We start from the raw sequence: 14,064 nt of genomic DNA, 5'->3' as shown, positions 1-14,064 counted from the left end.
TTCCCCCCGCCGCCGCCGCTTCCCTCCCCCCCCCCCGCCCAATTCAACCTGCATTACAAGGCGCTTGCCCACAGTAAGGAAAAGGACTGTTTTCGTGTTTTTCTACCCACTTTTAAGCTACTCGGATTCCTTAAAAACAACAATTGTTTAGAAATCTCCAGAGGGAGCACTGCGGGGCAGGCGCCCAGCCGCCCGCCCCGTCCAGCGTCCTCGCTCTCGCTTTCTCCAAAGCGACCTGCGGCGGGAGCGATGCGGGACTCGCTGCTGCGATCAATCATCTGGGCGATTCTCCTCCGTGCTTAAACTTCCATTATTCAGCTGAATGTTGGCGGGTGGGCAGTGGTTTGGGGCTTTAAATATATATATATATATATATTTAAATATATATATATAAATATAAATGCACGATGGACTGCGGCAAAAAAGGCACTTGATGGAGCCCCCTGAATTCTGCAGCAGCAGGAACGGCTGGCAGTGAAGGGGCAAACCAGCAGCCCGGACTGGATCCTTCCCTTTCCTCGTCCTGGGTTTTCTCGGCTCTGCCTTTCCAAGGGACTGCAGAACAAGCGCTGGGATTTACACGAGGATTCGGTTCTGTACCCGAAGCTCCGTTTTATGTGTTTTGCAATTGTTGTATGTGCGTGGCGTGTGTGTGTGTCGCTTATTGTCTTTTGCGTTCGTTTATGTTCTCTGTATCGCTTCTCCCCACCGATTTTGGAAAATATTTCAGATGGTGGCAATTCTATGTTAACTCTATTTTTTTAAAAAAATGAAACCCACTCTTCTCTTGGGGGTTTGTGATGGGGTGGATCGGGAGGCGATGGGATCCTAAGCACTACAATCCTACACACACACACACACACACACACACACACACACAACTTTGAAGGAAATGTCAATATAACTGTGTGTGTTAAGGAGCGAGGTGTTTTATTTGCTGCCTGGGGCTGCAGGGCGATCGATTCAAAATGCCCTTGCTGCACATCCAATGACTGTGTAATAAAATAAAATAATAATAATCATATACTGTGACCTATGCGACTCCCTGGTCAATATCCCCTTGATGCTGATGATACTAGGGAGAGGCGCAGAGGTTATGAAGGATAATGCTGACCCAGCTATTTACCCCTCTCCTTTGAATATATACCACTCTCTTCTGACATGAGGACTAAAAAGCTGCTGTTTTGCACTCCCACTTTCTTTAATACTGGCCATGGGATGGGGAGCGAGACCTAATGGGAAAGCAAAGGATGTTGAAAAGGATCATTCCGTAGAAATACTTTTAAGTGACAGGTCAAACCATTCTGGAAGGTAGATCCTTGAGTGTAGGGGGGGAAATCCAGTGGGTAAAAATATCTCCCATTCACAAAAAAGAATGGCAGAATCTCTCTACTAGGTAGATAGCATGCCGCAGACTGCCAGCCGCAAGAGCTAATTGTGGTATCAGTAAAACCTAATAACACACTGGCAAGTCTAATATTAAACCCCACCTCATTGTTCACTTCTATGTCAACTTCCTAAAAAAATAATGTAAGTATGGCTTTAAGAGAGTTGAACTGTAGAACAAACTAGAAGCAAGCACCTGCCAGTTCTACCCATCTGCAGGCTCCAAGGCTTGCAGCGTTTCTTCCTCGAATAACCGTCCAAATCTGAGGATTATAATTAATGGCTGAGGTGTAAAGAAAGACATGGGGATGGGGAGTGGGTGTCCCCCTCCTGCTGAAAAATAAAAAGCTGCACATTCTCACTTAACCATTTTAAAGGATATGTTTTGCTGCATGCAAAAATTGGAAAATGGATTCTTGAAGTTTATTATTATTATTATTATTATTATTATTATTATTATTTATTTATTTATTTATTTATTTTTAAAAAATAGAGCCAGAAGATGAATTCTGTTTGTATGTGGATGTTGGTGTATCAAATTTAATCAACATACACAAATTGAGCCAAATTGTCCCTGTTTAATTCCTACGTGGCCCATTCCTAAGACTTGCTGCATCTGCAGGTGCTTAGCACTGGATGAACCAACACCAGCAACCTCATAGTGCTGTACCAGTGGTACAACTGTGTTGCACTGGTGTAGCCAGCATCTATGGTGGTACACAGGGGCCTGTCGTTTTGCATATTTATGTTGTTTTTAGGTATTTTGGGGGGATGTTTTTAAAATTATGCTTTCACTGGAATATTCTACTTTGAAATGAAAGCTAACCACCAGTTGAGACTTTCTTTCTTTCTTTCTTTCTTTCTTTCTTTCTTTCTTTCTTTCTTTCTTTCTCTGTCTGTCTGTCTGTCGCTAGGTACTGATACATATTCAAAAAGTATAGCTTTGAAATTAGTTTAAAATATGTTTCAAAAATGCAATAGTCCGTCACAGAATGCAATATTGCGTAAGACGCAACTGCTGTGTTTGTAGGCCAGACCGTGACCGTACCAGGCATTTCAGTGCAGCAGTTAAAAGTATTCTATAGCTCAGTTGTATGCATATTGCCTCAGTAGTAACGTCCATGAAATTTAATGGGGCTGACTAATGTAGGTGTGCACAGGAATGCAGCCTGAGACAAACATTTCAGACCCAGAAATTAACATGCATTGATTTAGATGTTATCTTGTCACCTGAATCCTAAGAACATTTAAGTGGATGCAAATCCCATTGATTGAGATGGGATTTACACCTGCATAATTATTCTCAGGATCATAGCCCCAGGCATCATTCATTTATAAAATGTCTTAGTCATGATCTTAGCTACTGAAGGAGATGCATATATTAAAATATAAATATTGAATCTTCTGAAAATATATTTACAGAACGAATCTGTACGGAAAAATTGAATGCGACTTTTTTAAAAATAGACCTTTAATTCTTATTTTTATGTAAATGCATTAACGAGGTCATGTGAAGGCAGAAGGCAGAATAGTATGTCCAATGATGGTTTTTTTTTAAAGAAACCTTTATATTATAAAAATTATTTCGTCTTGCTCTGAGTTACAGTGCAATCCTATACATGTGTACTAAGAAGTAGCTTCCATTGAATTAAATGAGATGTGTATTGGGTGTGTATAGGAATATTATAATTTTTTTTGTAAGTGTCCATGGAATCAAGTGTCTATCTGTAAAAGCTGTCTGTGTTTTTCTAGTAACCCTAATCATCATTAACATGTATATTAACTTTATTAATTTTAGAAGTGTAGCACATTTCAAGTTTCTTAAACTCCACTGTATGGTAAACTCTTTTTCTTTTCTATGCACTGAAATTTGCACCAAAAATTTATATTTCTGTTTATAACTTAGGTTCTGAATTAGAGAAAATAAGACTTCTAAAATATATAATTTTCCCTATTTCCGTAATGGGGTGGGGTGGGGAATATACGCTTTTTCACACTTTGAACGTACACACTTCCTTCATGCTATACATCTCAATATATAGGTTTGGTTCAACTTCTAGTTTTAAAAGCCAGTTTAGAGCCAGGTATTGTGATACATAACCAGCAGTGATAAAATAACTGCTGAAACTTAGTACCTTATCTCTCCCTGAATATACAGTGGGTAGTATCCGCTGCATCATACTCTCAAGTAGACAAACTGAAAACAACTTAAGTCCTTTAACTTCAATGGAAATACTCTTGAGTATAATTTATTACCCAGTTTCTTTAGGGCACAAGGTTTGCCCCAATAAGTTATGGTACTTAAGGAAGTTGAAAATATTTCTTGAAGATCATCACCATTGGGAAAATGCTCTGCCATTTCTCATATGAATTTTGTTGTCTATTTTTGAGAAAGTAGCAAGTATGGGGACAACTAAATAGTAACCCGCTAGGTTTGTCACTTCTTTGTCATTGGCTGGGATCATCATAATTAGGGTTGAAAGGTAGCATTCTAGATATTTTCCAGTTTTCACAAACCCATGTTGCTCTTCCATACTGTTCTGTTGGGTGAGATTATCTTGCTTATATCAGTTATCTTGTTACAATCTACATTTTTGCCTCAATTCTAGAATTTCAGATTCAATAGCATATAAAGTAGCAAACAACTATAAAAGGCAGACAAAACTAGTCGGTTCGCTTTTTTGACACTGTAGCAAAATAGTCACATAAATCAGCCATTTAATCACCATAGTCCATAAATACAGTTTGCAGTAATTATGCCTCTTAAAAACATTGTGCATTTTGAAACATATTTCACTGCAGTTTTTCTGTTTGTTTTCTTATTGCAGTGAATATATATAAGAGCAGGCCTCAGATTATCTTATTATGTATAGATTTGTAAGCCAATTTGACAAATTTGAGTTGTAACTTGCTTTTAACTAATAAATTAAAAAATGTAAAATTTATTATTAAATAACACAACATTCCATAATTTTATCCTGAGGATATGATTTCTATTCATGAAACAATAGCAAATTCTATGTAAAACGTATCAACCCCATTGCTGGACTCAAAAGATTTATAACCATGCTATATGCATTGATCTCCTTTTAACAGGGACAGTCCTGATTAAATACCCACATTTTTTTAATGTGCAATGAAAGGTTTCATTGATTATTTGTACCAATAACTGATAAATGCTCTTAGTATAGTAATAATTAGCTTTTAGTGCTAATTATTTATAACTTGACACAATATAAAATTATTGATCTGGAAAGCAAGACCTATTGGTAGCGTAAGAATACAAATTTCTAAGTGCAGATAAATAATAAATTGTAACCATTGATATGGTAGAGTTGTTTGTGAAATAGTACAGCCCTTGGCTGGCTGGTTGGCTTGTTGTTTTTAAAGCCTCTCCAAAGATAGATGGCTTGGTGTATTTTATTGATGGTATGGTTTAATGAAGAATTATTATATTCTCCATACGCCACAATTTTTGTTCAATCTTCAAATGTTTTTATTTTTCTTTGAAGCTACACTTTGGGTTTATAGTTTTCCAGGTGGAAACTAATTTCAAAATACTACCCAAGCAGCACACTACATGTTAGACAGCAGCTGTATATTACAATGCCTCTGGAGTGCATGATTTGCACTGAACAAGGGGCAGAAGTGAGAGAGTGCTTAACTCTTCCCCATTCAGTTGCTTTCTCCCTGAAACTCCCAACTGCTTTCATCCTTCAGGGATCCAGACACTTGTTTGTCAAAAACAGAACTTCAGCCCTTCAGGGTTAAGGGTGGCTAGATAGGGCTAGGTTTCAAGGGAAGGGTTCTCCAGTGCAAATCACCTCCTGCTGAGAATGCATTGCAACAGAGGAGGGACAATCTTGGGTCCCATGTATGTGGCTGCAGTGTAACATGTAGTTTGCCCTTTAAACACACAAATAAGTCATTTATTAGAGCTGCTCCAGGGACTGCTGCCTACCTAGAGAAGGCTGCCTGCTCTATCTTCTAAGAAAAGGTTGGCATCTTTTGCTGGGTGACGATGATAATCTCCACCCTAGAATGAGGGACGCCAAGTCTTTTGATCATAAAGGATAAGAATGAGTTTCTTTGTAAGTTTTTCGTGAAGTTATGAAGGAAGACGTGTCTGTCCTGTTACTACAAAGGCCTACTGTTTCCTATTTTGTTTGTTCCCCAATCTGGTTATTTAAGGCTGGAAACAAATGAGACCTTTATTTATAGAAATATCTCATTTGTAAGGATCAGTGCCAGCCTCCCCGTAGGATATTAGACTTTGAAAGGTTCAGTGCTAGCTACTAACACCTGCAGTGTGAAAGATCAGTGCCACCATTAGCTACACACCCAAGTTCCAGGTCTGGAAAAAGTTGTTTAAAGATGGTCCTGCTAAAGCTTTGGGGCACCTCCAGTGTGATGGATCTGGATAACTATGAGGATATATAAAAATCATTTCAGTGTATTATTGTCATAAGAATGTGATGCATCCAATGGTGATGCATTGAAAGAGCACTGGCAGCTCTGTGGATCATGCCCCTATGTTTATAGGACTCAGTTCACATGTGGCAGTGGGAAAATACCAACTCTTTTAATGGTGCAAATTTGTACTTTCTGGAGGAATCTGATCCAGATCAGGATACAAAAAAAGATAATAATGGGCATTGGGCAGCATTAGTAATGTAAAAGGACCCCTGACCGTTAGGTCCAGTCGCGGATGACTCTGGGGTTGCGGTGCTCATCTCACTTTACTGGCCAAGGGCATTAGAAAGACATTGATAATGGTTCCTAGGTATGAATCTGAAATAGTAAAATACATCACCTGCTCCTAGCCACAATTTATTAAGTGTTTCTTGCCATGTGAATGCTGCAAGCCTGCAACTTTGTTTTGTACCCATCAAATTGTTGGGTACGTCAGTAAGATGCAGTAATTTGATGTAATAATTTGCTGTACACTGCAGTCATAATTGGACCAATAAGTCCTGGGTTCAAATCCCAGCTTAACCATGATGCTCACTGAGTGATCTTGGGCCAGACATTATTGTTTCTCCTAACCTATCTCAAATGGTTGTTGTGCTGATAGAAAAATGGGGTAATTCCTACTTAGGAACACAGGAAGCTGCCTTATATTGAGCTAGACCCTTGGTCCACCCAGTATTGGATACTGTAACTGAGAGCAAGCTCCAGGGTTTTAGGCAGGGATCTATCCTGGCTCTCCTTGGAAATGCTGAGGATTGAACCAAGGAGCTTCTGCATGAAAAGCAGATGCTCCACCACTGAGCACTGTCCCTTTAACTTACCTGAGTTCTTTGGGAAAAGACAAAATACAACTGTAATAAATTTATGTGTAAGTCTTGTAAATTGAACTATGATTGATGTAGGTTAGTATGATTGTTATGGTATGCCCTCCCCCTTTTAACACAAACTTTTATTTACAAATGTAAATACAGGCAATGAAAAGGAAGGGCACAGCTTAATTAAATCACTAATATGTGGGGAAAGGAGTCATTAGTATTTCATGGGTAGACTTGTGGGACAACTATGGTAAGCAAACCCTTCTTATTTTTATATCTCCACTTTGTTGAGGCTGGAAAACCTTTAACTGTTACAAGTGCATTTGGAGCTGGATTAAGTCAAGACGATGTAACTTCTTTCATGAAATATCACATATAAGACATGATGCAACAGTGTTTCTTTTCAGCTGTGCAACTTGCATTGGCCACATCCTTATTTTATTCAATAACTACTTTGTCACAGCAGTCCATGTCGCTTTGACTATTGGTGTTGTTATTATTTTCAGTAGTGGTACCCCATTGTCCGCAATTTCTACAGAATTTCTGCAGCAGCATAACTGCTTATTAGCTTGAGAGGAAGTGGTCACATTAGTCCAGCTCTGTGCTCTTTCCATTGGCTTCCTAAAGAGTGGCAGATTGAATTTAGAATGACATAGGTCCTAATAAAGGCAATGAATGATTTGAGCACTGGCCATATTTGAAATTTGCTTTTAAGCCTCTCCTACAGAAAATGTGTGCCACCCAATGTTAAGAGATATTCACTGTCTCATCTGAAGCCAACCTTTGTGTTCGTATCACCCACCAATGAAGCTCTATTTTTTCTGATATTTAACTTTGTCACCTTTCAATCTCCCAGCAGTCTTTTAAAATGTAATTAATATTTAAGTTTTTTAAAATTATAATCTGCCTTGTTAGGGCTATAAACACATGGGTTATATGTAAAATTATGTTGCTGTTATTATTTTTTGTAATATTACCGGTACTTCCCATAAGTAACGTCCACTATGTGCGCACAATGAAGAAAAATACGTTGATGATTATTTCCTAATGGCTGCACTTACCAACATGTGTGCTGCTAGGACCCAGCCTGAAACACAAAAACCTACAAAACCAGTTTGATTAGAGATTATACCTGGAGAGAGAGAGATCAGTATTTATATGATGGGTAATGAGCAACACTGAGGCTTCAGCCTCTCTATTACAAAAAAAGAAATTTACAAGCCTGCTTTTTTGTTTAAACCTTCAGAGGATTTTTATATATTAGGATGCTATTGTGCAGGGAAGTCATAGTACATAGCTGTTTTATATTCTTTATACGGAGAAGGCCAATAAAATGGTAGCATCATTGCAAAGGGGCTAGCTAAATATTTAGAACTCTTGTCTCCTTTTGGTCCGAAGATCTAGCAGATAACATCCATAATTTGAGTGCTGTAGTGAGGGGTTCCTCAGCCTTTAAAAAATAAAATATTTAAATGAAATAAGGAGTTTAAAGTGTACAAAATAGTGAAGTGTGCCACTTATAATTGGTGATGTCATGAGAACTTTCAAATGGATGTTCTAATAGTTTTTTTTTATTAAAGATTGTTGTGACACATTTTATTGTAGATGGAAATAGAAGTACCATCTTGAGTAAAATAACTATCTGCCTGTTTAGTTTTTCAGTATGTACATATATCTGGAAAAGCTCTTAGTTTCTACTTTCTGCTAACAAGCATACATCAGCAAATCAAGAACTGAATGCATTATTTACTGCACTTTTGCAGTGTTAAAGTAATGAAACTAGAATATTTCTCACTAGTAAACTCACAACGCATACTATTTTCATGTAGCTGTCTTCTATCACCAGATCTTTTGATCTATCCAGACCAACGCTTTCTACTCTGGTAGTGTCACTCCAAGATATTGGGCAGAGATCTTTTAACAAGTGATGCCAGGGATTAAACTGGAACCTTCTGCACATGAACCATGTGTTTTACTACCAAGCTATGGGTTTTTCAGCTTAAAACACATTTAAACTGGTCAGCTGATTTCCATCAAATTTGACTTTGAATTAAGGGAGCTGTCCTAAGCTCCCATGTAGAACAGCTGAGGGGCCATTTGATGCTGTGGACCTCCCTTATCAACAAAAGAGAACTGCTTATGCTGCTATATCTAAAACTGTTGTTTAAGCAGTCCTTGTGCAAAATTATGCTATCAAATCTATAAAGCAACATGAATTAAGGGGCAAGCAAGTGCCTTGCAAGCAGGTCCCTGTAGCTATTGCACATTATAGGCTGCATCTCACATTGTAGAATTTGGACCTAAGTCAATTGATTATAATGAGTCTATTCTGGGTATGAGTTAGTCACAAACCATGCACAGAATTTAGAATTAGCCTCCATAGAATGGCCACTCTACTGGGTGATAAACCCAGAGACCCTCTCAGATTAAAACAGTTTTAAAATGTTAATAAATAATAGAATTATAGACCATCAAAAGTAGAATTTTGGAGCATTGATAATGTTCAGTATGACTGTAAAGCTGTTGTTTTTCAATTGCTCTCTCTCTTCTCCCGTTCTCTGTCTTAAAATCAGATAATCACCATCATTTGAATGTACAGTTATGTTTAATCTATTTAGCAGCTTTGCTGAACTAGTGCAATAACCCTCCACAACCTCCATATGTTTTAGACTACAACTCCCATCAGGCATTGCGAGTTGTAGTCTAAAACACCTGGAGGATATCAGGTTGGCAAAGGATGCTCTACAACTTTGTGCAGTGATATCTTTATGTGGCATCCTCTCTCAGCTTATTCTCCGCTATAAATGCACAACGTTAAACTGATTCTTAAAAATACAAAACAAATATGGTTTTAAACTAATATAGGTTTATCCCCAGCAGAAACTTGTGTTGCTTAATCTGTAAATTTATCTGTAATGCAAGATAATTTCTGTCTAGACAGGCCCTACAGACATGTTCTGAAACTCTAGCCCTACAAGAGACTTATTTTCATTCGAGCAGAATCATGTGCAACAGTTTGTTTCATTAGGCAAAGTGGCACACGGTGTTGGTAGAATTGTGGGGGCAGCAATTGGCCAGTGTCTTCAAAACGTTGGCTAAATAGGGACTGTTCTTTGGTTTTTATAAAATTAGAAATTTCAGTTGGCATGCCGTAGCTATGCTGTGCATACACAATGCATGTCTCCTCTGATTTTCAGAGCTCTGAAATCCCTCAAAGGTTCTCATCAATAACCTTCAGCAGCAAATTGGTGAAAATCCTTCTTTATATGCCTTAGCTTTCCCCAAGCCCCATGGTGCAAGGCTTCATTTCCTTGTAACAGTTAGCATAGCTCCATCAGAAGCAGTAGGGGTAGCAGGATGAGTCAGTGGAGCTACAGGAGCTAAAAGTGCAGCCCAGAGAGCCCAAGAAAGAGTGTTGAGAGAAAACAGTCTGGTCCAAGCTATGCTGTAAGAAAGGCTGGAAAGAGGTTAAGTGTGGCAGGGGATAGAGGACATTGGTGGGGCCAGTGGCTACTAGAAAGAAGGACCCAAGCCTTCGGGGTCACATTCCCTTGTAGGAAACAGGGACCACAAGCAAAAGTGCATGGAGGAAAGGATAAAGGTGCTGGAGTTTGGAGTGATCTTGACGCTGGAGTTGTTGCAGTTCTGGTTGAAGTACCCAGGGTCAGAATCAATTATGTGTTGTGGGATCAGTTGTAGCTTAGTCTGCTAATGACGACGAAGTGCTGGCAGCAATATATCTGACCACATGGCCTCTTGACTCATGTCCCTCATGGCTTTTAAAATCTAGCACAGGGGGTCTGATTGGTTGGGTCCAGAGCATGGTTAATGCTACATTGTGTGAGGGGGTATTCCCTCTGCCTTGAAAGGGGCAGTGGCGCAGTCACTCTGCAAGAAACCAGCTCTGGATCCTTTAGACTGGAACAACTATCAACCAGTTACAAATACCCCTTTTGGGGGGGGGAAGGTGATGAAAAAAGTTGTGGTTTCCTCTTGTGCTTGATCTAAAAGTTGCAGTTAGTGCAGAATACCCTAAAATGATGGCTGACAGGAGTGAGACTTTATCAGCATATAATACTTCTGCTCAGAGACCCGCACTGGTTCCTGATACGCTACCAGGTGAAGTTCAGAGTGTTGCTATTAGTATATAATGCCTTGAACATCTTGGGACCAGTTTATTTGTTGGATCATCTTGCCTGATTTGTGCCCACTTGACCACTTAGATTTGTGGAACTGGCATGGTTACATATGCTGCATAATACTTGTTCTGCATCTGTAAGAAATCAGTGCTTTAGCGTGGCAGCACCTCCACCTTGGACCTCCCTGCCGATTTGACTTCAGGCAGGCACCTTCACTGTACAGTGGTACCTCTGGTTGCGAACGGGATCCGTTCTGGAGCCCCATTTGCAACCCAAAAGGAACGCAACCCGCTTCTGCACACATGCGGGTTGCGATTCGCCACTTCTGCACATGCGCATGATGTCATTTTGCACGTCTACGCATGCGCGAGTGGTGAAACCTGGAAGTAACCCTTTCCAGTACTTCTAGGTCACCGCAGAACGCAACCTGAAAAAACGTATCATGAAGCAAACGTAAAAAGAGGTATGACTGTATTCTTTTCAGCCCCTGCTGAAAACATTTTTGTTTAGGCAAGCCTATCCAGACATGCAGAATGTTAACAAGTGTTTTAATTTGGTATTTAACTTATTGTTTATTTTTATTCTCTGAATGTTTTGAATAGTTTTAAACTGTTTTGAACTGATAATTTTATTGTTTTGTTCTTCTTGTAAACTGATTTGAGCGCTTATTACATTCAAATGATCTTGTGAAATAAATGAATAAAATTTAACCTCCCGTACAGAACTATCACTTTGCTCTATAGTGTCCTTCTTACAATTTATAACAGAAGTTTTAATTCAATTTTTTAATTGCTGAAGTAAAAGAAGTTAACAAGAAGAATACACATTTTGCTCTTTGGATGGTGGTGAGCTGACACAATTTGTACCATACCTTAAAGTATATTAGCAACAATCAAAACTTAGACTAACATTTTGGATAGTGAGTTTAATTTTTTAACAATGCTTGCTTGATCAATTCAGTAGAGGATGGCAACATTTTGATCCCAGTGGGCAGAAGATATAAAATATGAGCAGCTCAGGTTGGTGTGATGTATGTGCAAACTTTGGAATGTTATTGCACTCTTAACCTAGGAAATGGAAGGAAAGTTTCAGGAATATATAGTGATCAATGCATATTGCCAGTTGTGCAAATAGCCAATTATCAACAATGTAACTTTTCATCCATGTAATTCAAGATTCTGCCACCACTCTAATAATTTTACATAAGCCTAATTACTCCAGTGCGCTTTTACCTATTTTTGATCTTCCAATTTGATTAGAGCTAACCATAGTAAAAAAAAAAAATCTCTAAACATTTGAGCTTCAATAACAATTTCTTTCAAGATGAAAAAGGTGTCCTGAATTTGAAAGTATAAAGGTGAACATTACATTACAATGCCTTTAGTCCCAAAACTTACCAAAGTTACTAGGGCAACCACATCTCCCAGCCTGCCAATCTACTCCCCCCCCACACACACCTACTCTTCAGCCATTCATGAATCCCCCTGTGCCATTTCCTTTGAGTTGCACCAGCAGTGCACCATCACTTATGCACACCATCCTCATATTGCGGCTTAGTCACCAATGCTTTTTTTCTAACCTGGATATGGTCAGGCTGGAAGAAGATGCAAAGCACACTCCTGTCATCCATTCTTGACAAAAAATACTGTTGAAACAATTGCCGTCACAGGAATCAGCATTAACAGAAACAACAACAGTAGCAGGAACAAACAGCTAGTGCATGTCCAAATGTCCTCATGCTCCACTTCCAAGAGTCAGACGAATACCCCACCCTGCATGTCCAATAGATGGGACAAGCTCTGGACTGCAGCTGGTACTCTTTGTTGATAAACAAGACCTGCTTACTTTCAGTAACACATAGCAATTTAAAATAATAATAATAAAAAACAGATCTAGAACAATTTTACATTTTAAATATTGAAGGCAGGATACATATGAGATATGAGAACATAGGAATTGTCTCCTAAATCAGATCTAATGGTCCATCAGGTTCAGCATCTTGTTTCCACAATGGCCAATTAGATGCTTCTGGGAAGCCCCCAACACTTTGTGGCCAGTCGCAATGGGCCAATTTTATTTTATTTTTTGCACCTTTGGGATTCTGCCCCCACCCCACAAGTTTGTTGTTCTGCACACAGTTTTTCCTGTATCTGTTGCTAACTCATTGTTCATAGATGGTGCCTACATAAGGATCCACACTTGTAGAGTATATAGCAGGGGTTGGCAACCTAAGGCCCGTGGGCCACAAGCGGCCCACAGGGGATGTTTAACCAACCCACGAGCCGCCCCCGAACTGAGCCGCCCGCTCAGCGAGTCCCCCGCACTGCGCTAAACCAGTGCAGTGCAGTGCAGCGCAGGGGCTTGCTTCCACAGTGCCAGAAATCACGCCTGCACAGATGCAGATGCCAGAAATCGCAGGCATGCACACTCAGGCGCACACGCAATCCGGCCCATGAAGGGATCTCCACTGGAGTGAACCGGCCCAGGCGAGGTAAACCTTGCCGACCCCTGGTATATAGAATAAATATGTTCAAGTTTTTATAACTAGGATTCAGCAGAACTCAATATTGAGTTTGTGGACTATGATATAGGACATTATGCTTGATTGCTAAATCAACTTTCATCATGACAAAATATTGAATAGTCTCCATTTCAGTGTCTGTTACATTAAAAATCCAAATTATTAAATGGGGGAAAGCAATGAAACATTCAGAATTCCTTCTCTCCGCCCAACAGACTGCACTTCTACATTGTTCCTTCATAATGTGAACATAGGTGCAGACAATGCCTTCATTGCTATATCTAATAAGAACCTATCAGATGCCAATTCAATCTATTTGTTCATGTAGCACAGTATTGACCACTAGAGGACAGCATGGTGGGGTAGTGGTGATTACCTGACCTCCTTGCACCTGCATCGCTGCTGCTTACTGGGTGGGATCAGCGCATGGCAGGGGGGGAAATTGTGTTCCTGCCAGTTTGTTCACCACAATGCAGTTTCCTATTGCCTCACCCCTCTCCTTCTCGGCAAGCAGCAGCAACTCAGCAGCCAGAAGTTTGGGTGAGAGCCACTGCCTCACCACGCCATCCAATCCAGTATTGGTATTGTCTCCCCTGCTGGCAAAATCTTAGAGCTGAGTAGGGCTAAAAGATCCAAGATCTAAGAGGAGGATTTAAGAATAATTTGCAAATGATCAGTGTTGTGTTTTACAATGCCACTGAAACAAGTTAGCCAACTAAACAGTATTTTCTGC

General features: G+C 39.6%; 1 protein-coding gene across 5 annotated transcripts in view; it reads left to right on the top strand.

The window, feature by feature from the left end:
- NFIA (nuclear factor I A) overlaps positions 1-14,064 on the top strand; it is a 409,131-nt gene that overhangs the window by 102,154 nt on the left and 292,913 nt on the right. Inside the window, exon 1 of one of the 5 annotated variants that reach the window (XM_053392241.1) lies at positions 475-591. The exons of the other annotated variants lie outside the window; for them this stretch is intronic. The gene's annotated coding sequence lies outside the window, so the exon portion shown is untranslated. Of the gene's footprint in view, positions 1-474; positions 592-14,064 lie in introns of those variants that run through there. 5 annotated transcript variants of the gene reach the window in all.

Source organism: Podarcis raffonei, chromosome 6, assembly GCF_027172205.1.
Source record: "Podarcis raffonei isolate rPodRaf1 chromosome 6, rPodRaf1.pri, whole genome shotgun sequence".
NCBI classification, from domain to species: Eukaryota; Metazoa; Chordata; class Lepidosauria; order Squamata; family Lacertidae; genus Podarcis; species Podarcis raffonei.
The sequence above is the reverse complement of the archived record's forward strand: the minus strand, read 5'-3'. Positions and strand labels throughout refer to the sequence as shown.